Source organism: Neophocaena asiaeorientalis, unplaced genomic scaffold (genome assembly GCF_003031525.2).
Source record: "Neophocaena asiaeorientalis asiaeorientalis breed wild unplaced genomic scaffold, Neophocaena_asiaeorientalis_V1.1 scaffold1107, whole genome shotgun sequence".
Classification (NCBI taxonomy): Eukaryota; Metazoa; Chordata; class Mammalia; order Artiodactyla; family Phocoenidae; genus Neophocaena; species Neophocaena asiaeorientalis.
Window position 1 is genome coordinate 30,214 of NW_020175695.1, and position 3,734 is coordinate 33,947.

Here is a 3,734-nt window from a genome sequence, read left to right on the forward strand (position 1 = left end):
GCTCCTTTAACCCCGTCCTGTCTGAGCGAAAAAACAGACGCCCTCCAGCGACCTACACGCAGAGGCAGGGCCAAATCCAAAGCTGAGCTCCTGTGAGCTGTGAGAACAAAGAAGAGAAAGGGAAATCTCTCCCAGCAGCCACAGAAGCAGCGGATTAAAGCTCCACAATCAACTTGATATACCCTGCATGTGTGGAATACCTGAATAGAAAAGGAATGATCCCAAATTGAAGAGGTGGAATTTAGGAGCGAGATCTATGATTTTTTTCCCCTTTTCCTCTTTTTGTGAATGTGTACGTGTATGCTTCTGTGTGAGATCTTGTCTGTATACTCTTGCTTCCACCATTTGTCCTAGGGCTCTATCCGTCCATGATTTTTTTTAAAAAATTCTTTTTCTTAATAATTAAGTTTAATTGTAATAACTTTATTATACTTTACCTTCGTTATTTCTTTCTTTCCTTCCTTCCTTCCCTCCTTTAGACAACGAATCACCCCAAATTGAGGAGGTGGTCTCTGGGAGCAAGATATATGATTTTTCCCCCTTTAACTCTTTTTGTGAAGGTGTATATGTATGCTTCTGTGTAAGATTTTGTCTGTATAGATTTTGTCCATCTTAACACCAGCACCCAGCTTCACTCAACGACCAGCAAGCTACAGTGCTGGACAACCTATGCCAAACAACTAGCAAAACAGGAACACAAACCCACCCATTAGCAGAGAGGCTGCCGAAAGTCATAATAAGGCCAGAGACACAAAAAAACATGCCATCAGACGTGAACCTGCCCACTAGAGAGACAAGATCCAGCCTCAACCACCACAACACAGGCACTAGTCCCCTCCCCAGGAAACCTACGCAACCCACTGAACTAACCTTAGCCACTGGAGAGAGACATCAAAAACAGTGGGAACTACGAACCTGCAGCCTGCAAAAAGGAGACCTCAAACTCAGTAAGATAAGCAAAATGAGAAGACAGAAAAACACACAGCAGATAAAAGAGCAAGATAAAAATGCACCAGACTTAACAAATGAAAAGGAAATAGGCAGTCTACCTGAAAAAGAATTCAGAATAATGATAGTAAGGATCAATAATATGAAAACAACCTAATACAAAACAGGAAAAAAGTTTTGAACAGACACTTTACCAAAGAAGATATAAGGATAATAAATAAGACATGAAAAAATGCTCAAAATCATTAGTCCGTTGGGAACTGCAAATTAAAACCACAAGCCCAGATGGCTTCAGTGGTAAATTCTACCAAACAATTAAGGAATAAATATAATCAAATCTATACAAACTCTCATGAAATTGAAGAGAAGGGTATAGTTCCCAACTCATTCTGTCAGGCTTGCATTATCATCACACCAAAGTCAAAGATATTAAAAGAAGGAAAAAAACCTACAGACCAATATCTGTCATGAACACAGAGCCCTTTGTCACATATTAGAACTATTTTTTTTCTTATAACTTTGGGTACTTTTTGCTATAAAGGAATACCAAAAACCAGTCAACATGCCTAAGAAGGAGGTCTGATATCTCCTGGTATATATTTAAAACTGACTGTTAGCAGTACATCAGTACTGCCTGACATTCATGTATTCATTGAACTAACATTTATTGGGCTCCTCTTATATTCCAGGCACTGTATAACGTTCAGGGGATATAAATATAGCATTTTTTGTAGAAAAGCTTTCTGTCTAACACAGATTCTTGGCCATTAATTAACTGAGTAATCTTTGGAAAGTTACTTAACTTGCCTAAGCTTCACTTTCCTTATCCTTAAGATGGAGATGGTAACAGCATACACTTCATACAAGTCATGTGAGAGGTGACAATGTCGTACTTTATCTGAGCCCTGTTACCAAAGGAAAAATCCTTTTATGTTGTGAGAAAGGGATAACCTAACCAGGAAAGGACCTCTCTGCTCTTAACATATCCAAAATAAGGCTCTCTTCATCCTCTTCAATGGCTATGACTCCCTTGCTTAACTGTTTTTTTTAAAACCGAGGGCCCCCTTCCTTTTCTTTGAGATAGTCCTCATTAATAAATGTTATCCCTATTGCAAAAGCCTGAATAAAAAATCATTTCCTTAATTGTCTGGTATATTTTTTATTTCACAAAGGATTACATAAGATATGTGTAAAATACTGAAGTTGTGTCTGATACACAGTAAGGTCTCAATAAAGGTTACAATGTTAATATGGAAAAGGTAAATCACACTGAGATACCATTAAATACCTATTAGAATGACTAAATCAAACAAACCAACAAGTTCAAATGCTGGTAGGAATGTGGAATAACTGGAAGTCTCATACATTACTAGTGGAGTGCCAAATGCTAGGAAACAACAGCAGTTTCTTGCAAAGTAAACATACACTTACCCTATGACCCAGCAATCACACTCCTAAGTATGTAAATATAAGAGAGAAATATAAACTATTTTCACATAAAAATCTGTACACGGATTTTTTATAGTAACTTTATTCATAATCAACAAAATCTAGAAATAACCCGTATATCCTTCAAGTGGTGAATGGATAAACAAAATGTAGTGCATCCATACAATGGAATACTACTCAGCCATCAAAAGAACTACTGTTACACTCTATGGCATGGATAAATTTCAAGTGGATTTTGGAAAGTGAAAAAAAGTCAAAGTCTAAGGCTGAATACTATACGATTTCCTTTATATGACGTTATCAAAATGCAAAATTATACGGAGAAAAAACAGATTAGTGGCTGCTAGAAGCTAGGATGGTAGTAAAGAGTTGAGTCCAAAGGCAAATGAGAGAATTTTTTAAGATGGTGGGACTTTTCTATATTTTCATTTTGGTAGTAGTTACAAGGCTATGCATTTGTGAAAACTCATAGAACTGTATACCTCGAAGGGTGAATTCTTCTGTATGTAAATTATATCTCACTAAACCTAACCTCTAAAAAGAGATATTACTTCCTTCATGCAATATGTTGTAAAAACCTCTCCATTGCAAGGTGACAGGTGTCCCCTCCTACCCGATGTCTCTTCTACTGGCTGCCAGGCTAATAATTAGGGTTAAAATCATGCTGAGACTGATAAGGAAGGAAAGAGATTACACCCCCAAGGAGCAGCAAGGATTAGGCAATATACACTGGCAAGAACCAGAGTTGGAAAAACTAATGATGTTGAACATTTTTTCAGGGCTTCTTTTATTTCTGTATACCCTCTTCAGTGAAATGTTTGTTCATGTGTTTTGCCCATTTTCTAATTAGATTTTTTTTAACTACTGGGTTTTTGAGAGATCTTTATATATTTTAGATCTTTATGCCTTCCTGGTGTGTTGATCCTTTTATTATTATGTAATGTCCCTCTTTGTTTAATTTTCTTTGCTCCAAAGTCTACTTTATCTGAAATTAAAATAGCCATTTCTGCTATTTTTTGATTAATGTTTTCATGGCATATCTTTCTCCAACCCTTTTACTTTCAACCTACCTATGTTTTTGTATATGAAGTGAATTTCTTGTTGGCAGCATACTGTTGTATCATTTTCTGTTAATCCAGCTGCCTTTTAAGTCATGCATTTAGCTCACATATTTTTAAGATAATTACTGATATGTTAAGACTTAAGTCTTGTCATTTTACTATCAATTTTCTGTTTGTTTCCTTGGGTCCTTCTTCCTCAATTTTCTTTCCTTCCTGTGTGTTATTTGGACGTTTAGCAGACATTTAGAGAGGTTCCATCTTGTTTTCTTTGTAGTG